The 25849-nt window shown below is 41.3% G+C and overlaps 1 long non-coding RNA gene across 1 annotated transcript in view; it reads right to left on the reverse strand.

Annotated features, from left to right (window-relative positions):
- Positions 1-19493: 19493 nt before the first annotated feature.
- Positions 19494-25849, reverse strand: part of LOC117771538 — a 29555-nt gene continuing 23199 nt past the window's right edge. The window contains exon 3 of the long non-coding RNA XR_004615610.1: positions 19494-19504. This is a non-coding gene — a long non-coding RNA (uncharacterized LOC117771538). The remainder of the gene's footprint in view (positions 19505-25849) is intronic.

The following is a 25849-nucleotide window of genomic DNA, read 5'->3' on the forward strand; positions in this document are numbered from 1 at the left end:
AAAATGGTATTGCAGTGTATCAGCCGATTTGGCTCACAGATGATCAGTGATCTGCGGGGAAAAACAGCAGGTCATCCCTACTACAAAAAATGAAAACCAAAACCTTCAGTAAAATAATTTGTTGTGCATTCATTAGCCTACATAAATTAGCAAATTAACATGCATAGTGGATCACAATATACAGCTTTTAATTTTATGAAATGAGCTTTTCTGTTTTAAGTGCTTTATAAACATTAATCTAAGACATACCTTCGGTTTGCCAAGCGCTGAGAAGCCTCCGACACTGGATAGGTGTGATGTTGGCAGGGAGATCCTCCTCTTTGATGAACTGCAGGTCAGATCTGGATGCCACTCCAATGCTTGGGACTGTAGTTTGGCTGGGTAATACCACCAACACAGCTTGTCTGATGTCCTCCCCCAGTACTAACATGTCAGTATATATCTGGGAGGGAGTGGTGAAATATAATCACTGATGTGCCATTCAGCTTGTACACATTAATGGACAATAATCAAGGAGATCTTCTTGCTTAACACACATGTAGTTTGAGACCTGGACCACCTCTGTTAGACTGTGAATACCCAAATCAGCAAGTTCCACAGCCAACTGCCTCCCCACAATAAAGTAGACAAGATGAATGCCAAATGTCTCTATGTTCAAAACACGACTTAGCTACTATAATGGGAAACTGCAGTCACTGACTGTTCAATTTAGGCCCAATCCCATTTCACCCAGCTAGCGCGCTAGCATGCTAGCTTTAGCGCGCTAGCGTTAGCATGCTAGTTTTAGCGCGATGTTACTGAGCTTAACTGCTCCTCTAATAACAAAGCATCCTGGTAGGGTTGCATACTAGCTTTTCAATTTCAAATGCCATTGATTCACTTTAAGTCATTCACTTTAGTAAGTTGTCACTTTAGTAACTGAAAACAATAGCATTGGTTTAATTAAGATCTCAACAATGTTATTACAATGACATCCCAACAAAGTTGAAGCCCATATTAATTTTGTAGGGAATTAACATTCAACTTACGTATTACGTAGTGGCTGGACACGGCTGTTGCTCCTCTGCTCCTCTGCTCTCATGTCAAGGTCGTCTTTCAAACCGCCTCGTGCAACGCAATCGATATCAACAGTATTTAACTGTAACATGCACCATCTACAGTCAGAATACAACTTGCCTGTACTTTTACAATGTGTTACTGTGGAAAAATGCTGTTAGCTACTGTAATTATATTTGTCCCATGATGCATTGCGATATACAGGTAAACATCGTAAAACGACAGAACAAGAAGTTACTGTAAATTTTTACTGTAGAAACTACAGAAATTTGTTACAGTGTACTTTAAACCTGTGGTTGGATTGTGAAAGTTATCATCAGGGCTCTGAATTTAATTACGCTGCTGGAAACACCTTGAGTCCTCATCACAGGTAAATATGAGTCTGGATTATATTTGTATTCCCTGAAAAGTCTTAAAATTCCATTGAATCAGATTTATATCATGTATATCATTTCTTACTTTACCTGTAAACCACCATTAGCCCAAAAAAGATGCCACATTTTTTAAGTTAAAACCAAATAATGAGGCAACAATAAAAAATCAACAACTTTAATTCAAAATGTGTGTGAAAGTTTGTGTCATGCAGAAGTTCTGTTGAGTTTTCATACTAGCACGTGTCAACTTGCTAACGTTAGAGTCTGAACTGCCCAAAGTGACTGAGGCTTTTCTAGTATTAACATGGTGATTTTCAGTGAACAAAAGATCTTGGGGACTGAAGTTGTTTAATTGTTTTTAAAAAAAAGACATGTACAACACACAGACCAAGTTTGGAGACTGACACACACACACACACACACACCTAAGGGTGCTTTGTGTAAATAAGCATGCCTGCACCCCTGCAGGGAGGTCAGAGCACCCATTCATCTCGCCTCGCCTGGGGTCATCATACACACACGCACGCACGCACACACACACAGTTTCCCTCAATTCACACTCTCACAAAATCATTGTCTTTCTTTTTGTGCCTTTCTGTCTCTGAAACACACACAAACACCTATTGTGCCCTGCAGCCATCATTTAGTGGTTTGTGTTCAGAAAGTGTTTTGGATGTGTAACACTAGAGATGACACTGGAAGACAAAGGAAGACAGAACACTGTCCAGAGGTCAGTGTGTGTGTGTGTGTGTGTGTGTGTGTGTGTGTGTGTGTGTGTGTGTGTGTGTGTGTGTGTGTGTGTGTGTGTGTGTGTGTGTGTGTATTTCTGTCATAGGGGATATGTGTGTCATAGAATTTCTTTGGGGATGAGATTCAAAGGCCAGCTAATTGGGGACGACATATTAGTAGGGAAAAGGCTGTTTTGTGTGTGTGTGTGTGTGATTGTGTGTGTGTGTGTGTGATTGTGTGTGTGTGTCATTGTGTGTCATTGTGTGTGTGTGTTACTAATGTTTTCGAACTACAGATGTGGCAAACACCTGCGGACCTCCGCTCATGCTGCTCACCACACTCTGTCTGCTGTATACTAACACACACACAGTGACACACGGTGAATGCTGGATTCAGGTGTTTTCTTTTTCCAGTGTCCATTGGTTTTTATATTTTTTTCATTTGATGGCAGCAGAACTGAAAATGGTTCTTTTTCTCTCGGCAGTACTTTGTGACCACACATCACCCCCCCCCCCCCCCTGCCCACTTCTCAAAATTCATTTAAAATTCAATAGGGGAGTTTTTAAAGAGGCGGCGCGGACACAACTGTGATTGGTCCGCTTGGCAGCAACGACCAGACAATCACGGCGAACACGGCGTCCTTTGACCTCGATCAATTCGACAGTCGTACACGTCGTCTCCTTATAGAAGCCTTCTCTTCTTACTGTGTTGCTGTGATTTCAGGAAAAGTAACTATTGTGGAACATTGATTCGCTCCAACTCCAACAGGATCTGCTCAGTTACAGTCGGCAAACACTATTTGTTAATTAGCAAATCGACGAAGTCAAACCAGCGCTGTTTTTCATTTCCCTTCGTCATAGAAGGCAAAAAACAATGTCTCCGTGTTGAAATGTTTAAAATGTTATTTGAGCCAAATTATGGGACTTGATTAATCGATAAAACCTTGAAATGTGCTTCTGAGGACTTTCAGTTTGTTTTTCCATCTTACTTTTCTATAATAATGAAGGAAATTGAACGCTTGATTTACTGTAAAATCCTCAGGGTAAAATGTATTTCTACTAATAAACTTGAGTGAATGAGAGTTAGACAAACACTGATGCCGTGCCTCTGTACACACAGACGTGTGTAGACGTGTGTAGACGTGTGGACGTGGCACAGACAACCTCCTATGCATATACACACACAGTTCACATACTGTACATGTTTACATACATAGATGCATTAATACACTCTTAAACATACATCAGTGAATCTTAACCACAACATAAAATAGGTATGTTGTGGTTATGGGGCATTAGCAGTTGTATTTACTATCCTGACCATCACTTAACAGTGCTTCTGCATGTGTGTGTTTGTGTGTGTGAGTACTGTACACGATGTTTGTAGGTGTGTTAAAGCTTTTAGTGGGACAGAGACGGAGCAATTCCTCTTCTCTAACTGTCAGAGAGACCTCATCTTGTCTCTGATGGCTGCACTGTGGTTTCCGCAAGCACACACACACACACACACACACACACACACACACAGGCATGCGCGCACACACAGACACACACCTTGGAAAGTGCAGGTCCCTCCTGGTTTGCCCTCCCATACACACAACCACCCTCTGCCCTCACACTCCTTTCACGTTCTTAAATATTGATAAGTAGCTTTGCAACATTAATATCTTAGATGGCTTACAAGAACACTTAAATAAAATCTCACTCACCCTCCCTCCCCCTCCCCCCTCCCCCCCGCCTCTCCTCCAGCCTCTCACTTGTTTTTCATTTGTGTAATGCATTTGTCTGTTTTGGGAAGTGGTGGGGAAAGGGGGGGGGGGGGGGGGGAGAAGAGGATTAAAGGTGTTTGTGTGTCTTGTGTGTGTGTGTTTGTATAATGAATAGTGTTTGTTTCCTTTGCATTTTACATTTTCAATGTGCAATTTTCTGCCTCAAATATATTTCTGATATAAATGTATGAATGAAGCTGCGTTCAGTCACAGCCACAACACTGTTACTTTACATTAATATTTACCACTGGTGAAACTAATCAACTGACTGTGCAACCAAAACCCTGAACGTGTAAGTTGTCATCATGATAATGCGTCGGAAGATAATGAACTCTAATAATCTTTACCTCCATCTCATCTTCTTAGATCAAGAAAAAAAACACAGAGCAGATTCCTGATTGATTTGAATGTTTGCACAGTTTCATAACAATTATCTTCTCTGTCAGACCTCGAAACAACCACTGACGTTTGAATTTGATTAAAACCCTAAAAGATTGTTTTTCATACAAAATCATGTAAATATGCACTTCTTTGGTTTCACCCTAACAATGAACAGTGCTGTTGGTAAAGTTCACTAATCGTGACCATTCTCTGATGTCTCTAACTGTTTTGTAAATGCTTTATTTAAAAAATACTTAAAAGTGGAAATAGTATTGATGTGAAAATGACTTAATAAAGAAAACAATAGTACAGTTTAATCTAATCAGCAGCTTCCTACTGTTCATTATACTAAACACTGTCCTGGTTCATTTGTAGAAAATCACTTAATCCTTTACCTCTGTCTTGTTTTGAAAGGGGCTCATTTAAAGGATGATGGTGACTTGTTAACACTTAACCAATAGTAAAGGGTGTGTGTGTGTGTGTGTGTGTGTGTGTGTGTGTGTGTGTGCTTGTGCATGTGTGTGTGCTTGTGCGTTGGAGTGTGTGTTTAGTGACTTAACCCCGCTGAGGTCCTGAGAGGCTGATAGAGAGTTTTAAAGGGATTAGAACCGGATTAGGGACCAACTGGGAGGGATTAGCCCCCCGACGCATAGCTGCTCACATCGCAGATACCACGTCTGTTACACACTCATAAAGAGCAACGCACACACAGGCAGTGACCTCTGGACACAGTTTTGTCTTCCAGTGTCATCTACCTCAACAAGTGTTGCACCCCCGAAAAGCAGGGAGGGAAGAAAGAGAGAGTGAGAGAGAGACAGACGGAGAGAGAGGAGGAGGAGGAGGAGGAGGTTCACATTACAGACGAGTGGAGAGGAAGGACATTTACTTCACAAGAAAGACTCCTGTGCATTTAGGTGAATTACAAAAAATCACATTAAACAACTGAAAAAAGAAAAAAAATACAGATGCATTTGAAATTACACATTTATTTGAAAATGTCTTTTTAAAATTTATAAAATTTGACATTTCCATTTATTTTTATGGTGCAGAACTACACAGATCTACAAGGACATTATTTAAACTTTTAAGTTTTCAAGGTATTTGAATCATTTATCTTCTCAGTGCGGTGACTTCAAAGTCAAATCACTTTTTAACAGATAAAGGATCTCAAACACTGTGCACAGTTCGTGCACACAGACACACACACACACACACACACACACACACACACACACACACACACACACACACATGCACACACCAGCAGACTCTCTTGACTGCGTCTTTACCCGAGCGCAGCCTCTTCCTTCAACAAGACAAATATTTGGTCCAGAGTGTTTGCCACCTGTGTGTGTGTGTGTGCGTGCGTGCACTGTGTGTGTGTGTAGCTGGGCGTTTTTTCCGGGGGAAGCCAAATGGAGAAGAGTGATAGGCCGACATACGGCGAGGTTCATCAAAGTCGCGGCGTGCGACGGCTCTCATTTTTCATTGGCTGAGGGGTCCTGCGCACCTGCAACCTGCAGCAGCCGGCCCACCTGAGAAAGAGGGAGCGAGAGAGAGTGAAAAGAACGAGAGGAGGAGAGGGAGAGAGAGGGAGACACTGGTGGTTGGGACAGTTTGAACGACAGCATTCTCCCTTTTACATTTCACACCCGGACGCTCCTCGCACCGCCGGGGGGAGGAGGCAGGGAGGAGGTGTGGAGGAGGTGTGTGGTGTGGGTTGTTTTGCTCAAGGGAGAAAGATGGGGAGATACATTCTGAAGATGTTATTATTATACGTTTACCTTGTTTTGGGCTCACGGGGGGGACTAAAAAAGACACAGGGACGCACACAAAGCAAGTGTGTGCACACAGAGCACATGTGTCCGCACACACACACACATACACACACACACACACACACACACACACACACACACACACACACACACAGTCAAACCCACTCAGTTTCTTCACCTTTTTCTAAATTTATAAAGTCTTATTCATTTATTTAGGCCCAGTGTGAATATATTTGAATTGAAAGAACTATCACATCATCGTATCATTTAACAAAGGTCACCTCCAGACCACGGCCTCATAAGTTAGAAGGAAATGACAGAGTGGACAAGTTTGACGCTTGGTGCTGAAGTTATCGTCAAAGCAACCGACAGTTTCCTGCTCAGGACGCAGAGCAGAGGATACGGCTTTAATTTCTACCTCTTGTCATCTTGACTATTCCTGAATCCTTCTGACTTTCATGTCGCCAAGTTAATTTCTGGACCTGGGAACCAAGTGACAAAGATTTTCTAGATCTCTTGTCTCTCTAAATATGATTTAGCTGAATCTATGTTTGTCTTTTGTTGTGAAGGGTAATTCAGTGCGGAATTGTCTACAAAGTTAAAAAAGTAAGATAAACACCGAAAGTACAGTTATTGTGTCTGTGTGCATGGGGGGGGGGTGTCACCTGCAGCAGGTTGAGGTCATCATAACCGTGTGATGTCCATCGTGCCTGTCAACACACGTTTGATTGTACACACGCCTCGCCACTGCCCCCGGCGAGAGAAACCCAGCGTCTGTCCGCTATACTACACGGTATACTGGACCCATCACTCAGCCACTGTCACACAGACACACACACACACACAGACACACACACATACATGCAGGTAAAAGCACATATAAGTAGAAACGATGTGACAGAAACACATTCTCTCACACACACACGGTCCAGCAGACACACACATTCCCTCCTACTGCTCGGGTTCAAGCACACACACTCTCTCGCTCACTTACAACAGACGGCTTACACTGGAAATGAAGCTAATCCATCACCTGGAACGCACACACACACACACACACACACACACACACACACACACAGACACACACACACACAGACACACACACATACGGCAGGCGTCGTCACCTTCACAGCTCACCTACTATCATTGTGACATCCATGCCTGCTGGACATCCCTGCCCGCTGTAGCTGCTGTGATGAATTCATAAATGCACACAAACGCATGCATGCGTGTGAATTTGTGTGCTGACCAAAGAAATGAAAAATTTACTTTTTTTCCGTTTTGCATTGCACAAACTGTTTGATTTAATTTCTTTCTTTTGTCTTTGAGTCACATTTCCAAACTTAAATCATTAACTTCAACATTTTGAAAAGGTTTTTACCATGGACAAACAAAATGCTTTTCCTAAAAAGGAAAGTTCTTATTGTTCTTAAAACAGAGCAACTATGTCAAATATATTTAAAATACTTTATACTGTTATTATTATGGTTGATTGGAATGAAATACAATCTAAATATTAAAGGATAGATATTAAATATGAATGGTTCAAGGTCAAAAACATATAAACTGTAGTCTTTACTTTCCAACAAGATATGAGCAGTCACTTCAGTCACTTCAGTCACTTCAGTCACTTCATGGCTTCTCGATTCAGGAATTCGTCCATGCCTGTAACTGAACATCATTTTAACAGTTGTATGCAGAAGGAACAACACATCATTATACACAGGCCTTTTTTCCACAGCAGACATTAAGTTGTGTCATGGCAGTGGTGGAAGAGGATTTAGATTCTTTATTAAAGTCAACATCACAACCCCACGATGCAAAAATAACAAATTCAAAAATCATAGATACAAACTTTTACTTATAGGATTGGTTCAGATTTATTTCAAGAGTAATAAAACCGGCCTACTTGCACCTTTCAAGATTCCTGCTCTCCTCACTGGCTGTGAAGCAAACTTATCCCAGGGTGATTCACTGTAAGAAATCAGGGACTAAATACAGATTCCATGTTCCGTGGAAGGAGAGTTGGTTTGTTTGGATTTTGCTGGGACAGAAAAAACAATAAACCTACATCCAGCTGACTGGATAATATTTTTATTTTTTTTACCTCAGACAGGTTAAGCTTCTGCTTAAGAGTGAAATATAGACTTATTCATATACTATTGGGTATTTATAAATAATTTCCACTAGAGCTGTTAGGTAAATTAAATGAAATAAAAAGGATATTTCCTACTAAAAATATAGTAAAATTGTAGCTGAAGTAAAGTAAAAAGTACAATTAGTGCAGATAGTACTTAATTACTTGTCTCAGTGAATCAAGTTAAGTTTTCATCACTTAATGTGTAAAAATAATAAAAGCTACATTTCATTCCGATGTTTCCCTGCTGGATTTAACTAAATGGAACATTTTGAATATTACTAGTTTAATAATTATCTTTTATTCATTCACAGCTCACCAATAAAAACACCCCCCCCCCCACAGTAGTGACTGATATAAAACTCAAACCATCATTATCCCCCCAAACCAACAACAAGAGTAGGAAAATTCCTCAGAGAATCCCCCGATGTGCATGTTTGACAAATGCTTGGCAGCAGCGCAGCGGTCTCGTCCGGCAGCTTGCTGAAGGCTACGGCCGCGTCGTTTCATGGCTCTCGTGTTACTGGGCTGTAAATTCAGCGGATGGCTCCTGTCTCTGCGTATTGATCCGCACCGTCACCTTGAACCTCGGTATTGACACATGGGGCGACGCTGAGCGGAGAACAGCGGCAATTTACCGACCCTCAATTATGACATTCATAGATGATGTCACAACAGGGGCACGGGCCTTTGAGACACACAACACACACACACACACACACACACACACACACACACACACACACACAGTTTGTTGAGATATTGAATCCATTTGTTTGAGCTTTGTACACACAAACACACACACACACACACATACACACCAATCAAAGGCTTTCCATCCTAAACAGCACTTAATGGCATCACTGTGTGTTTGTGTGTGATTTTGTGTGTGTCTCCGGACACATTGAGTATCTAAAAGTGTGTGTGTGTCCGTGTGTGTGTGTGTGTGTATCACCTCTGACAGCCGATCTAATGTCGGCTGTCTTCTCGTTCCCCAGACAGATGGTTCACTGGACCATGTCATTAGCAGAATACAGTTGGCCATTATAATGTCATATTCAATACCACATATTAATAGTACAATAGCACGAGGCAAAACATTCTGTGCCCGGCTCAGAATCTATCATCCAGTAAGGCCGGACATAACAATAAAAGTTGTGTAATTACTGTGCAACGGTCGGCACGGAAACATTTTTTTAATGTCCTGCCTTAAACCTTCCAGCTTTAATTTTGTTTTGTTTGCATAGGCCACCAGTAGAACTGTAGCCTGGAGCTCCATCAGTCAGGTTTGTGGGCGGAAATATCCCTTCAGGGAAACCTGAAAAAGAAATTGTGTCCATTTCCTCAACAGTGACCGTGTGCGGGAGTCGTCCCCGAGACAAAAGAGGCAGAGAGCAACTCTGCTGCAGCTGGAGTCTGCAAGTTGAACTCTGATGGTGTAGAAGTTTGGGGAAAGTGTTATAATGGTCTTTATTAGATTGGTATTAACGGCTCTGTGTGGGGTGTGGATTTAGTCTTAAATTGAAAACCAGTCATGATCTGATTTCTTGTGTTTGTTCAGTAAATATTGACTTTCAGCAAATTGGGACTGTGTCTCCTTCAGAAAGAAAGGTTTGAACAAATATTACAAGTTTTATTAGATCTAAGTTAAGTGTAACGTAAGAAAAAGAGAACACAAAACAGTAATGTAGAGGAAACTCTGTTAGAATTTCTCTAAATTAGAACTTAAATGAGTCAGTTGCCTCAAAATGAATCTACAACAAGACTTATAATCGGTAATTAAAAGAAAAAAGACTTTAGAAATGTCAAACACGTTCTTTGTCCAGCTACTCAGATGTTTCGTCAACGGTTTTAAGTCATTATATGAATAGGTTTTGGATTGTTGTTCAGACAAAAAAAGAAATTTGTAGATACCACCTTGAGCTATTTGATATAATTTTGTTCCATGTTTCTGGGTTTTTTCCAGCATTTTTGGCCAAATTACTAATAACCGGTAAATAAATAGCTTTAATGTAAATATATACAATGTTATGGCTTAAATATTCCATCAAGAAAACACACTTAGATCTTACACAGGCTTGACTTGCACATTCATGCACTTCCAAATTTCTGAAAAGAGCCAAATGGTTTTGAGGCAGTCTGCTTGCTCCGAAAAATAATTACGATCTTTCAATGACCCAACTCCGGGTCCTGACCCTCACATGAAGTACGCTGCTATATTGCATTACAAATGGATTTTTGAATTTAAGTCCTATCAGATGTCACATATCTGATTCAGTAAGTAGTGGCCAGGGGCCGTCCAGCCATCGTTAATACTGTATTCACAATCCATTGATGAGATCATGAAAAACTCTTTTTGTGTGTGCGTTTGCCCTCCCAAGACTCACCCTTGTGTATGTACTGACACTAATAAATACACACACACGCACACACACACACACACACACTCCCCGGGGTCTGAGTGCTCTCAGTGTTGACCGCTGAGGATGTGGGTCAGAAAAAGAGGGCAAAGAAAAAGAGGCTCTTAACGGCCCACACAGATGGGTCATAGTAACACACACACTCTGGGAGGTCAGGGTTCACCTGGAGAAGCTCTGGCCACCATCCATCCATCAGTTTTATTACCGGGTCGTGTCAAAGCAGCGAGCGCGTGAGGGAGAGATGCAAAGAGAGAAAATGTTTTTTTGCTGAATTTGAAACTGGCAGAAATCAAGAGAAAGTAAAAAAAAGTCTAAGCAAATGGAAATTAGGACAAGTTGTATTTAATTGAATACACTTCCGACTGGGACCTCTGTTATTTTCTGCCTCTGGAATAAACATAACAACTCAGATGTGCCGTATGTATTTATGCATGTCTGAGCGACTTCATGCATCATATGTACTTTAGAATGAGGTCTCCGAGTGTGTGTCGCTGTGTGTGTGTGTGTGTGTGTGTGTGTGTGTGTCTGTCTCCCCTCTATTTCCCCCGATTTTCCCACGGGAGCATAGCGGCTATTTTGTCCTGTCACTTCTCGGCGCTTTTCTTCCCTCCTCACCTGTCCAATAATGACAGTTTAATTTGCCAGCCAATTACACCTGAGCTGTATTTAAATGAGCCAATCAGGACGTGTGACAGAATGACTAGTCGCTCCAGTTAGCTCTCATACACAGAGGTCGATTTACTCTCTGTGACTCACTTAGTGATACTGTTTTTAGGGCCCCACAGTATTTCTACTCTGTTCCATTTTTATATTCACGTCTATAAAGCAGCCTTTGTACACTGTATTTGTAAAAAATCGCATTGTTTTAATTAAAAACAGTCTTTCAGGATTGGGTCGGGAAAATAAAATGATAGAAATGGAAGAAAATGGTGTAAATAAAGGATCCGGGTAGAAAATGTCAACCAACGAAACAAGACGAGGTCAAAACCAAATGAAACAAAGGGAAGAGAGATTGACTCGGGTCGATCTTAATCCCCTCCTGCCCCGTGTGTAAATAATGTTTAAGCATCTTATCCTGCTCATTTATGTAATGGGCGACTTTAGTGAAACACCACGTTCCTAAGCTTCTAGAAGCCTTAGATGTATTTGTACAAGCCCGTGTGTGTGTGTGTGTGTGTGTGTGTGTGTGTGTGTGTGTGTGTGTGTGTGTGTGTGTGTGTGTGTGTGTGTGTGTGTGTGTGTGTGTGTGTGTGTCTGTGTGTGTGTGAAATGATTGTGCACTTACAATTGTACGTATTTGCACACCACTTAATAAGTAATTAAACGTGTACAGTCAGTTTTTTGCTTTTACTCCAAATCCATGTGAAATCCGTTTGTGTGTGCGTGTGTGTGTGTGTGTGTGTGTGTGTGTGTGTGTGTCCTTGATTAAACAGGCCCCTTTAAGATCCCCTCCAATAATCGTAATAACCTCCTGTCCGCACAATAACTGTAACTGTGCTTTTTAATACCGAGCGATGGTAAGTAAAAATAACCTGAGTCGAATATCTTCTGATTAAATACATCTTTTACAGTCGGGCTTTACCCTGCTGCCCTAAGCTGGACCCCCCCATACACACACACACACACACATACACATGAAGCTGCCACCATGCATCCACACACACTGAATACTTATAATCACAGTGGCATAACCATACTTAAAAATATTAAATGTAGCTGGAAGGCTTTTTCAAATTGCACTTTTAAATATGTGACCTGACCTGTAAGGCTCTTTTTTTTCTTTTTTTTTTTTGCACCTCAGAAATATTACTCTGCTTGATGAGTGTTTAACAACATCCAATGTGCAGTCAGACCGAGAAGTAAACACCCTGTTAGAGTAATGACTCTCTGTAGACCAGACAGAAAGCTAGGTGCTAACGCCGCCACAGTTGCAGGTTTAATTGCCACTGGCACGAGAAGGTCTGGTCATGTCAGCAGGTGGATGCACGAGCCACCGTCGTCCAGTAGGATGTGATTCTTGATGAAATGAGGACTGATCGAGCATCCTTCATCATTCTTTAATCACATTTCTCAGATGATTTAGGCTAGAAAGAAAGAAGACGGTAAGAAAAAACAAGCAAAGAAAGCAAATAAGATTATATAAATGTGTAAACAGGCAAAAGAGACAGAGGGGAAATCAGATGGCTCACGTTTTATCTGTTTGTTAATTATTTCTTTTGTTCATTTCGTTTTCCTTCTATTTAGATGCTTCGTTAACGCCGTTCATCAGAGATTCATAAAAAAAAAAAAACGGAGAAAGATGGAAGAAGTGGAAGAAGTTGGCAGAAAAAAAACAACCAAGAAACGAAGGAAAAGAGGAAAATAGATAATTAGAGAGAGGAGGAGAAAAGTGAGAGAATAGAAGGGAGTGAAATCAGCTGAGAGGAGGATGAGGGAGACAGACGAGGTCCAGTCTTCACGCTGAGTAAGATGTCGCTCTCATCCAGCTGAGGGTTAAAGACAGAACAAGAAAAACACACAGTGATGTTCCATAATGACATCTGGACAACTCACACACACCTGGAGCAAAGCATGCTGGTCTTTCCCAAGAGCGAGTGAAACACCCGCTGTGCAACTGACAACATCCACCATTAACTCCATCACACACACAGATACATGCACACATCTCTATTTATGTCATAGACGCACACACAAGAGGGACAAGATGGTATGAGATGAAAAGCAAGAGCATAAAGGAGAGAAGGAGAAAACACAAAAGGAGAAATGAAAGAAGAAGAAGGGAAGAAGAGCGAGGAAAAAACATGGAGAAGCAAGGGAAGAAGGAAATTAAATTAAAAGAAAAACTGAGATGAAAGAAAGAGGGGAAACAAGTCAAAGGAAAACAAAAGGAGAGGAGATGGGAGGAAAAGAGGGAGAGGTGAAATGAAAGGCAAAAAGAAAACTGAAAAGGAGACATTGAAACAAAACAAGGTGAAAAGAACGGCATGAGAGGGGATGTGTGGCGATACAAGGACAGTAGGAAATGAAAGGAGAGGAACTGAAGGAAAGAAGGGGAGGTAGAGAAGTAAAGAAAGACGATGAGAGGAAACAAGGGACATTCAAGGAGATGATGATAGTGGATTAGGAATATACAGAAATGGACAGGACCCGAGGCGGCAGATGTTTAGAAGAAGAAGAGGTGCAGGAAAACACAACGGGATAGTACGAGTGTAAAGAGAAGAAAAGCAAATGGGGGGGGGAAGGAGAGAAGAGCAGCAGAAGAAGAGCAGCAGCCAAGACCTGGGAGTGCATCGAGCGTCTCTTCTTTGTTTGTGCTCCATCTGTGTCGGCGTGATTGCAAACAAAACGAGCGTCGGCAGCTCCGTTGGTTAGTTAGTTAGCAGGGGAATCAGTGAGTACTTAGGCCCCAATTATCCACTAAATCTGCCTCTCTCTCTAAATGAGATTATTGCCACACACAGAAGCTGTGGCTCCCATTGGGTTCCATTAACTTTGATTACTGCTCATTATTTACTTACAGCTCTGCCACTGTTATTGCTTTCACTCGCGCACACACACGTGCACACACACGGAACAGGAGCGGTGGGAGCCGAAACATACGGGGAGTTATATATATATATATATATACACACACACACACACACACACACACACACACACACACACACACACACATACATAAAGACAGAGGACGATGCTATTAACAAAAGAATGAAGTGTAAATAGTAAAGGGTGAGTTAAAGGATGAGCTCGGAGAAAAGCTGAGGCAGTATGGATACAAAGAAAATGGCTGCAGAGTTGTGTGTGTGTGTGTGTGTGTGTGTGTGTGTGTGTGTGTGTGTGTGTGTGTGTGTGTGTGTGTGTGTGTGCGTGTGCGTGTGTGCGTGTGTGTGCGATTGGGAACACGAGGAGCGAAAGATGACGAAAGGGCTGAAGAACAGAGAGAAAATGAGAAAATGACCGTCGCCGTGAACATTTCATTTCATTGCACACATGCTGGTAATACAGGTTTTAGGGGAAAGGGGAATAGCATCAAACTGCGGGAAGATAGGAAGCAAGAAAGGAAAACTGGGAGGGAAACGCTCGGAGGGGAGGAAAGAGTGGAATAAGAAGAGAAAGAGAACGAAATGCACACAAAGAGAACAAAAGCAGGACAAATCATCTAATAAAAGAGAAAGTTACAGCACTGGTCATTTGTTCTAACTCTTAAAACAGCCTCAGTTTATATTCTGACGATGACCTGGTGTGGCTATCGTGTAGGAGCAGAGGTAGAAGATGTGCGACGTCATTACGAGACCTTCAGTGGGAGGTGAGATGTACAGAAGTAATTAAGGAAACCTACTGTTTGCCAACTGTTTCCTATTGAGGGTGAATGCTGTTTCCCTTTAATCATTATGATTATAACCACTTACCTCAGTTTTTTGGTAATTGCCCTTTTTACAGAAGCGTTTTGTGACCTGACGCAACTTTCGGCAGGATGACGTCTTCTGTCTGTGTTTTGTATTGTAGACTCATCCATGTAAAACCACTGTGTGCTACATATCCACAACCAAACAGCACAAAAAGAAAGTTAGTGGTAACATAGAAGAGCATTTAACAGGTTCAGATATTTACCACCAAAGGGCTGGATGTTTTAATAAGGTTTTAATCTGTACGATAACATTGACATATCGACCTAAAGCTAAATAACATGTCAGTGTTTTCATCTCAGCTTGTTTTTGTTGATTCAGGAAACTCTCATTTCAGTTTTGTTTGGCGGCTCCGACTAAGAACATTTTTTATGAGGTTGTGGTGAAGAAAATGAGAAGAACTGTATCGTTGCCTGATATATTAGATCGGATGACATTATTTTGAGGAAAAAATAAATAACTGTTTGGAGTGGAGCCGGAAATGAGCCGAGATTTGTAATAATTTGTGTTTACCTACCTGCACCGAGGCTCAACAGTCCCCTTATGAAACTAAACTGAACTAGATCCAAATTTGTATTTGGATCTGCACATAAATATCAGTCCCCTAAAGACGCCTGATTTTTTTCATCAAGTTCCATTAATTATACTTTGAGGGATCAACGAAAATGTGGGAATGTTAAAGAAATCGCAGTGTTAAAGAATTCCTGAATCTGTTCCCTTATCCGGTTCCACACCAAATTTGAATGGGTTCTTTGCTGACCTTTACAACCTCCTTCCTCCAAGTTCCATTATAATCCGTCCAACAGTTTTTGTGTAATCCTGCTAACTAACAGACAAACAGATAATCAAACGCAGATGAAAACATAAACTCCTTGGTGGAGGTAAATTAAAGTGGAGCAATGTGTAGCCTGCATGGATACAATGAAATGTAGAAGTACATTTTCAGAGAGGATCATAGTCACAACCCCTTCATACACATTGTCTTCATTTGACGAGGCGACTAACACTTGTTTGTAAAGAGGTCCCTCACTACATAAGAACTCCCGCCCTCAAACCTTTACTGCAGAGGCAAAAGATTGTGTTTAGTGACTGGAGAGCTGTTCGCTTGCTGTTTTGGGGCCGTGCCCAGTGCTCACAGCGAACGCTGCTCCGATGCCACACTCTCTGTGCTCTGAGCCGCCGTACAGGCCAAATCACCAGGGCTCAAGTGTGTGTGTGTGTGTGTGTAGATGTATTCTGGCGCAGTTCTGTGTGTGTGTGTGTGTGAAGTCTATTACCACATCGGCACCGAGAGATCACAGCTGTTTCGCCTCCGAACTTTCACAACGAAAAACTACAGAGAAAGCCAGGAGAGGGAAGAAAACTCCGCTCTAAGGCCTAATTTCCCCGACATTGTCCCTCACCTAATTGCAAAAATCCCTCCGTCTCTCCTTCCCTCCCTGCCGTGCGGCTCTGCGGCGCTCCGAGGTAAAAAAGAAGCCGGGTTCTAATTTCATTTTGGTTTGTCTTAGGACAACTCGAAGATGTTTAATTCTATCCCAATTTCATGTAATCAGGCGAAAGACTTCCCTAGAGGGAGGGCAACGCAGGCCAGGGCCAGGCGTGTGCTATTTGCAAATGTAATTGGTCCACCTTTGTTCTGCTCTACCTGATGTTCACGTTGTCTTTTCTCTCGTTTATCCGTCATTATCTTTGCATCCTTCTTTCCCTCTTTTCCAGTAGCACAACATTCTTCTCCTCACACCTCCGTCCCTCCTTTCCTCCTTCCTTCCCTCCTTCCCTTCTTCCTCCCCCCTCCCGTCCTTTCCCGTCCCCTCCCCTCTGGGCGAAGCCAGCGTGGTTGTTATTGTGATTTCATATTTTCTTCTCATCCCTGCCTCTGCAGCCTCTGGACATTGACTACAAAATCCATTATCATTTGTATATTTTAATTATGCAAATGAGGATAGCTCAGCTGGCCTGTTGGAGGCTGCAGGGGAGAAAGCGGGAACTCCATTGCGGGTGATTACAATTCATCCGCTCGTCTCGCTTTAATTGTAACAAGCTAATTACCTTGTTTCCATTTAGTTTGAACAATGCCAAAAAGAAAAGGGAACAGTGATAGCTTTGGCTAACGCGCACGATGAGGCTAGCTGACGGGGATGAAGAGGCGAGGGAGGGAGGGACGAGCGAAAGAGAGAAATTAAGAAAAAAGAATGGGGGGAGTTTATAATACTTTGAGATAAGACTTCACCGCTATGGAAAGTTATAGCAAACTCAGTGAACATTACCAGTGTGGGCGAGGTGTGTATTGTAAATAATAATAATAATATGGCTTGGACAGCTTAATGGCCTTTGTGCTACAGCCTTCACCAAAGGGCCGGTATTAGATATTCTGTCATGTTAATGTGGAAAAGTCCTAAGCAAACTTTGGTTACACAACTGAGTCACTCTCAACTTTCGGGACTTTAGTTAGTAGTTACCTTTTGTGTAAATTAAGTTATTAAAACTTGCAGCACACTTGCAAAGTGTTTTTCCAGTATATTAAAATTTAATTGCATAATGCTAACTGCATCAGCTGTTCCCATTACATTCCCATCATACTATTTTGTCCACATGCTGCAGTCTTCAGAACTGTTTTGATATCTTGTAGCTTTTCAATGACCATTTCTATGAAAGAGGCTGATCTAGATCCGTCTGTATTTGGTGACAGTTCATTTTCTCTGTGGTTACACGAGGTGAAGTCATGTGAGTCAAGTCTAGTTTGTAGAGACAGTTACACACTTAACGAGCGACAGACCAAGTAAAGTGGAGTCTGCACACTTTCTCTGGTTTGCAGCCGGTAGCAGAAAAAGGCAGGAGCAGATGAATTTGTGAGGTCACATTGACATATGTCTGAAAAAGCTGTACTATCTCTAGCTGAATGGGATCATCAATACTTTTAAAAATTGGCAATGACAGCAGCCCTTCTTATTATTCTTGCTTATCTGTCCTGGAGAAAGCGGGATCTTCCGTTGATTGACATAGATACAATCACAAGGCTCTTGTGCTTTCAAATGTTGGATTAACTAGATGCTGCCCCCCTGCTCCTGACCTGTACTTGTGCTGCTGATGAAAACAAGTTTCACGACCTTCCATTCCTCTCTGGTACAAAGCTCAGATGAAATTGTGCAGCTCAGAAAAGGTAGTTTCCCAGTTGACACACACACAGAAATCCTACAGAGTCTGGAAAGCATTTGAACCTTCCCCAAAAAAAGGAACAAAGACGGGCCATGTGTAGGCTTTACGGTGCAGAACAGGGCTTACCGTCTGCTCGGATCTCTGTACTTGAGACCAGGTTTGTGTTTCCGCCAGAGGTGTTCAGTTTCGTATATTCAGAGGTTTCTCACTGAAATGAGTCCAGGGCTTCTGGGGATCAAGACCAGGCCTCAGCTGAGCAAGATCTCATTATCTCTCCCTCACAAAGACCCATGCGCACACAGACACACACACACACACACATATATATACACACACACGCACACACGAGATATGTAGTTACTCACGCACACGCTCCAGCATGACACAACGAGCAGCATGTCACAATGAGGGATCCTGTATGTATGTCACTCCCGAACAAAACACTCTTTAAAGTACAACTGTAAATGAGATAGTATATTTTGCTACGGGGGCTCAAAAGGTCCAATTTGTTCTTTCTCTGGGTCTTTTGTCTGTTTCGCTGTGTCAATTTATTTCTTACCTACACACACACACACACACACACACACACATTCACACACATATTTACCTTGCAAACACCAGGGACATGAACATACAAGCTTTTCTACAGACACCAATCAGTAATCTTTTCTCCCTCCCGACCTCCACTTGCGCTCACAAGTCATGAAAGCTCAAACGACCCCTTTCTCTCAAACGTACCCACAAGTATCTACACACAAACAAATTCCCGTACAATCAAATATTCACCTCGTGTCTCTACCCGGCAGCGTGGCCTGCTCCTCTTGCCAGCTCCCACCTTCGCCATGCCCACCTACTTTGTGGTGCCATCAGGGAGAGACTTGAAAGGTATTTGAAACTGTCTTCCTTAATCATTTCCCGGATCCCGCAGGACACCGTGTATGACGTGACGGAGGACGGACGGAGAAGAGGCGGGAGGGAGAGAATGAAAAAGGGGGGGAGAGAAATGTGATGTGATACGTCAGTCTTCTCCAAGGGTTCGGGGGGGAACGCCCAGTGACACAGATGGAAGGAGTGAGAGACTAGAAACATCCCTCAAGAAGTGTTGTTGGGAACAAAATGGTTGGATTTTCTGCAGGATTTCTTAAAAGTTGGTGTAAATTAGTGAAACTGTAAGTGTTGTCATAGTGTAGCTACAGGAATCATGACAAAAACATATTCATTTAAACTCTGGTTATAATCCCTTTGCAGTGAGATGTAAACTGGGTCATGGACCTCTCTATCACCTCTATCCTCTATCCTCTGTGACATAGTCGCATGTTATGACATTATCGCTGCCTGATCATTTTAAAAGTTGAATCATCTCAGTACACCACCTTCTACTTCAACTTAAACACTCAAATTACCTAAGTTGAGCTTCATTCTGTGAGCCAGTGTGATGATGACCAAGTTTTTTTAGTCTAGAGATTCCTCTTGCCAGTGTTTTTCTGAAGTTGGAGTCTCCTGTACAGCATTAGGTATAAAGGTTTGGTGTATTTCCGGATCGATAACCTTCAAGTGCTGACTCTTGGCTTTTAAAAGGTTTCTTGGGATGGGGAATGGCTGAAGCCAGTATGGCAGTTGAACCATTACCAGCTGGATATTAAGTTCACCTCCACATGCTGTATGGCCTTTGGAACCAAACTCCTAAACAGGGACTGTTAGGAGACAGCACTGACTGTGAGTGAGAACCTGCTGCCATTGCTACTTTGATCCATACAAGCCATGATCCATATGTTGTCAGAGCCGTGATGATCAAAGTGTGAGCCAATAAAATCTCTCGGTGTGTTTCCAATTCCAGAAAATTCCAGATTTTGAATTTTGTACATTTTTATTGTCACTTATCACAAGTCTTACATATTCATGCATTTGTCTCTGTCCATGGTCCTGAAATACAAAACACAGCAAAGTAAGACTGTAATTTTTGTGATTGTGATCCATTCTTTGCAGCGTTTCAGCCATAATGTTATACTTTGAATACCAAGATTAACACTGAATTAAATATGTTGTATTTTTACACTGGACATGCAATTCATTGTTTTTCGCAGATGTATGGAAATCAGCAGCTGGTGCATATGTTTTTAATCCTAATTGTGAGAACCTATGTCATATAACAATAAGAACATAATGAAAACATCTGGGGCCAATAACTCCCATGTCGTTCTACTTACATTTGTAGAGTTAACTTGTGTCGCTAAGCTGTGGTCATGCATATTTATGTGTGTGATCCTTTGCATACGTATACAAACGCTTAATCTTCTGCTTCTCAAGCTAGACTCCAGTTGATAATTATACAAAATTATAAAATAGTTTGACCAAAGAACATTTTAATTGCAAAAAGCAACATTACAGAAACAGAAACTCTTACTCTGCCATTATTTACATCTCGTAAGGTCAAGAAATACTTGAAACTCTGACCCCTTGGCACTGAAATCCCCCACTGGACGAACCTCCTGATCCTGTTATAGCTCTCAATTACTTTCATACACAGATGTCCCGCTGCAAGTTAAAGCTGCTGTTAATACCAGAGAGTCTTAATGTACAGAGACAGAAAGAGAGCGGTTTGATGTCCTTGGTAAATATGTGGTGATTACAGATTAAACAGCACCGCGGCAAAGTGACTTGATGTCTATTTGGCCTATATGAACGTATTACTGTGGAATGCACCGTGTCTTCATGTACAGAACCTCAGCTGCCCTGAAGAAAACTTACTAAAGTTTCCAGTAAGTTTTAACCTTAGTCACCTATAAGCTGTATTAATGCAACTGTGTGGTTTATTAATGAGAACATCCATATGTTTGAAGCCGTGTGTTGTCCACTTACGTGTGTTTGTGTGTGTGACAGTTGATAGATGAACATTTTTTAGCTATTTGAATAGTTGAGGGCTGATGTTGCTATTGATCAACTAATCGATTAATTACTTCAGCCCTAATTAGAAGCCAATTTGATGGCACACTTATTTTCTCTAATAGGAGAATTTGATTAGGTCACAAGGTCTTTGTTCATGTGTGTACATGCGCACACAGACAAGCATGTGTGTGCACGTGCGTGTTTATGAACTGGGACTTGTAATTGGGGGCACGACATGGAAGGGAGTGCACACGTATTTATTAACGAGGCAACATTTCATTCTCAGTGTTTATTAATCAAGTAAGAAATAATCAGAATGGAAATCTTTGTCATTTAATTAATGAGATTTAGATGAACGCAGTGAACATCACAACACATTAATTAAGAGTCCAGACTTCAAAAGATGCTGTGTGATGTTAATATTTAATGTCAGTCTATCTTTCCACACTCCACATACAGTGTTGCTGCACATGATGCACTGCACAGTGTGTACATGCATACATGTTCTAATGTGAAATAAAGCCCAGACGTTTCTGCAATGTGCTCGACCTTTGGCCGAGGGTGAACTTTATGTTTCAAGTACATCTCAGGGGCTTATACAACTGAGACCTGCATCAGCTGGAGAGAGACGGCAGCCATATGTAACTAATCCCTCATCTGTGGAGTGAAGGATTCACAGCCCCACAGCCTCTGTTTGTATAACTAAGTATATTTCATGATGGGATTACTTCTTTCCCTTATAGTTTCCTGTTTACAGTCAACTCGTACACCAGCCTGGCATCACCACACCAAGTTACATTTGCTTCATGTTTCCAGACTACAGGTTAACACGAGAATCTTGAATCTCTGAACAGAGCCATGCAGTCTCAAAAAACCCACGTTACAGAAGCCCTCTTTTCATTAAATCACAGTTTTTAAGAAACTATTCAATTCACACTAGGTGAGGGATTTTTTAATGTTTCAGGAGAATTGAGGAACACTTCATTTAGTCATTTGGTATTCATTTACTTTTGGATGATCTCCATCCATCATGCTTTTAGAGGCTCTTAAACAGAGTGTATGCCCTTTTGTGTTTCCAATAAAAATCAGAGGTTAATCGTGCTTCTGCTCAAAAGCAAGAATGAGAATGAGCATAATCTTTATATTTACAGTATGGATGAAAGGTTACAGCCTTCTTGGTTTGAGTTGGGAGCAGAAATTGAGCTTGAATCATTTCTTACCATATTGAATTTTCATTTTTGTGTGTCTGATTCTTCTCTGTAGAACAGGAAGCTTTAAAAAGAATCCTCCGGGTCCCTGATTACAAATGTTGAGTATATTAAAAGACCTTTGCAGGTTCTTAACAACATCTTTTATTATAGATTAATACTGATAGTTATTAAAGGACTTTCGTTGTTGTCGGGCTCCATTTGCAGCTTGTAATCTGTCAGAAAATGTCACCAAATGGCTGCAACAGACGAGATATTTAAAGATCTGCTTCCTCTTAAATATCTTGTCTGTGGCCTCTGGGTTTAAAATACAAGTCAGAGGTTTAGCATCAGCAGGTTGGGATCAGAGAGAGTGAGAGAGAGAGAGAGAGAGCTTTAAATCTGTAACGTTCATTTAGAGATCAGACACTCAGAGGATCAACTCAAAAATGTATCTGAAAAATAACCCATTTTAAATCTTCTTAAGATTTTTTTTTACACCATGCGACCTTGTATTTCCTTCCTGAACTTGTGCATACAGTATATACAGCAAATACTTACATACACAATATGACCAAAAGTACATGGAACACCTGATTCCAAAGCAATAGGTACTATACCAGCCCCTCCTTACTAAAAAGGCTAAAGTGAGTATTCCAAGTGGAAGGCTTGAGTTAGTGTGAGTGTGAGTTATAATAGTCTAGATGGGTTGACATCAATGTTTTAATCTAACAGCAGGACTGAACCAATGTCCCCGAGTTGTGAAGTCATCGTTCACAGTTGGATGTGTTCTTGGGCTTTGACTTTGGAATGTGGAAAAACTCTTGTGAGAGATGGACATGCAGTTTGCAAGTCACAAACAAAAGTAAAACATTTGACAAGTTTACTTTACAGTATATTATTTACAGTCGATTGTAAAATTATGTTAATTGATTTATGAGTGATGACGTCAATAGCTCGACGACTCTCTGACTTTCCAAGTAGTTTTAGCTACTTGAGATGACATTCACATGACTTTTACCAGTGGGGAACTACTTTGGGGAACTACACAAATTAAGTTTCACGAGTTAGTGTCTTGTCCATTGAGACACCTTGATTTCAGATGATATATTTAACATGGGGGGGCATCCTATCACCTTTAGGATCAAGGCCACCTGTGGCAGAAATAAGATATGAGCTATAAATAAATATTAAGTTTGTTTTCTACATGCTTAGATTTAAATGAAATGGGCAATTGAACATAATCTATAAAACAGAGGTGGGAGACACCTTTAATGTAGTTATTTAATGTTGTCCACCCAAAGCAAATACAAGGCAATCAGAGCAGTACCCAGGGCAGAACCTTGAGGAACACCACAAAACAGTATCAAATGAGGACACACTTAAAGTTAGCTTCCCACAGGCTGACACCCGAGAATCAAAAGTACACGTTAAAATGTTTACCGACTTTTGGCCACATGTCCTGTCACCTCGTGCCACTTTCGATGTTAATCTGTTTTGAAAAGTCGTGATTGCGTGTGACTCCGCCTGCTCCCGCCACGCAGGACACTTTCATTGTTTCCGCTGCTCTGCATTAACAATCTCGTGATTAAAGTTGTGGGCCAATCAGAATGGCAGAAGGCCGTGGGGATTACCGCCGCCAACATCTGGGGGCCGCGCTAATGGACCGCATATGTTTTTAATGTTTAGATTCAGAAGTCAACATGTTGTTCTTAATTTCATCCGAGAGAGAGAGAGAGCGGGCGAGCGAGGTGGGTGGAGTTGGGAGGATAACTCTCTCTTTTAAAATAAGTAAATCACAACTGAGTGCAGCTGTCATCATTAACCAAAGTACCACTGACGACAGGAGACCCACCCAAACTGTGCGAGTGTCCCCGAGCACTTAAGAAAAACCAAATAGCCCCATCTGTCAATTTTACACTTAGTGATTCTTACTTAGCGCACAGAGCCCCTGTAAGTGTAATATGCTGTGGGGATTTTATAAAAACCAAATACACACGCCACAGACACAAACATAGTTATGCTCTCAGCCGTGGTTTTTAATCCACGTTTTAGAGTAAAAGCCGGTGAAGGAAGAGTATTTTAAGAGTCAGATGCAGGGCAGCAAGGCCACTTCAGGCCAACGGGAACTAAGAAGAACGGATTTCTCTCTGCGTTGTGTGTTGCACAGAAATAAACAGTTCTTCCTGAAAATCCACTGGTGGGTGATGTATGAGGAAATGATCTGATGGTGTGATTGGTTTTACTCTTAGAAACCACAGGAGTCCTCAAGGCTTCAGATCAGATATTTCCAAAGAGGATGACAAGATACGTTTCCAGTTGCAGATAGTTTTCTCCTCGAGTTTAATCTGACTGACCTTTAACGTTCAAGTCAGAGATTCACCAACTCGTCCAAGACAGTTTACAATTACAGTTTACAGGGGGCTTTGTCGAGGTGAAAGAAAACTTGTGCAACAAGTGTCTAAGTCAAGTTTGACTTTGGCTTGAAGATTGGGTCGACTCTGACAAAAGTGTGGTTGGAATTTTAAGGTTTGCAAAGAGCAAGTGCAGAATTGAATAATACTGATTTGTATAACTACTGCAAATATGACGTTCAGTTTGAAATTTAATCTTTAATAAAATATTTCACTCACTATAACACTAAAACTCACTGTTAGCAGAAGTACTGCATAATGACATACACACACAAGACGCCGGTCCAGTCAAACAGAAATAACACAAAGTTGGAGCTTGTTTTAAAAAGCACACAACTTTAGTTTGCCCTGTGTGTATTTTATACGACTGTAGCTTTAATAGTGTTATATAGAGCAACAACAAAAAAGTTATAACACCTGTAACCTTTACTTTAAACTAACAATTTGAATACAACACATTGTGTAACAACAGATTTATATTAAAATCCATGATGGTGTGAGAACTCCCCTGATAATTAAGATAAAATGTAATCAAACTCAAAAATAAGTCTCGTGATTATAAAGGATAATGTTTTGTGTATGAATGAACCTCAGCACCTCTCCAGTGTGCTTAGTATTAAAGATGTTTTTTTACATATTTTTTGTCTCTTTTTATTCATAACATCTGTCCTCACGTACAGAAAAATAGATTAAAAATGATTTTAAGGGGAAACTAATCCAGCCTGAACATGAAAAACATATTGTGGTGTAAAAAGCACAGTATGCTGGTTTGTGTCCTGACGTCACGAAGCATACGTTGTTTGCGTGTTTATGAATTTTGCGCGTTCTGCTCAGATGACATCAAAAACAACAAAGGCTCACATTTCTGCGATCGTTAGCGCCGTGAGCTCAGTGTCTCTTTCAGCCCCGCTGCTAATCCCTCAGTTCACACACTGTGGTAGAAGGGTATTTACGCACCAGTGGATCAGCGGTAATTCAGCAGGAGATCATGACAATAATAATAATAATAACAATAATAAGGATGAGAGCTGTTTTCATGCTGAGTTTTAACTTGGGGGGATTAACACATCAAAAACAATACAGATGTGAGATCAGTGCAGCGTAGGCTCCTGTTTGGAAGACGGAGCAGAAAGTTCTGTTTGTGTAAT

This window comes from Hippoglossus hippoglossus, chromosome 12 (assembly GCF_009819705.1).
Source record: "Hippoglossus hippoglossus isolate fHipHip1 chromosome 12, fHipHip1.pri, whole genome shotgun sequence".
Classification (NCBI taxonomy): Eukaryota; Metazoa; Chordata; class Actinopteri; order Pleuronectiformes; family Pleuronectidae; genus Hippoglossus; species Hippoglossus hippoglossus.